Raw genomic sequence first — 478 nt, forward strand, 5'->3', positions numbered from 1 at the left:
ATTTGAAAACGGGGTGAGCTTACACCCAGTGAGTGACCGAGAAAACATAGTAAATTCTCATGCATGATTTCAGTAATGAGTTTTTAACTGAAACATAAACTTTTACAGTACTTATACTGCAGCATAAACGTTTTCCAAGCGTAAAACATATAAAGCTGTTTTAAACATAAAACAATAAAAGCATTTCTCAAATCAAAGTACTTTATAACTAGTAAAATAATCCCAACACCAACTGCTAATCTAGAGAGAACCCTTTTGCTCAATCTCTGACTTTATTAACCTGTGGCCACATTAGGTACTACTGCTCAGATACCTTCTCCTTGTACTTCAGTATATCGTTGGTTTGTTACCTTCTCAAACGTACTTCAATACCAATAGATACCTTCTCCTTGTACTTCAATATCTAGTTGGGTGGATGCCTTCTCCTTGTACTTCGGCATCGCATTCTACCAAAACTATTTATAAACAACTTTTCTCT

Source organism: Benincasa hispida, unplaced genomic scaffold (assembly GCF_009727055.1).
Source record: "Benincasa hispida cultivar B227 unplaced genomic scaffold, ASM972705v1 Contig318, whole genome shotgun sequence".
Taxonomy (NCBI): domain Eukaryota; kingdom Viridiplantae; phylum Streptophyta; class Magnoliopsida; order Cucurbitales; family Cucurbitaceae; genus Benincasa; species Benincasa hispida.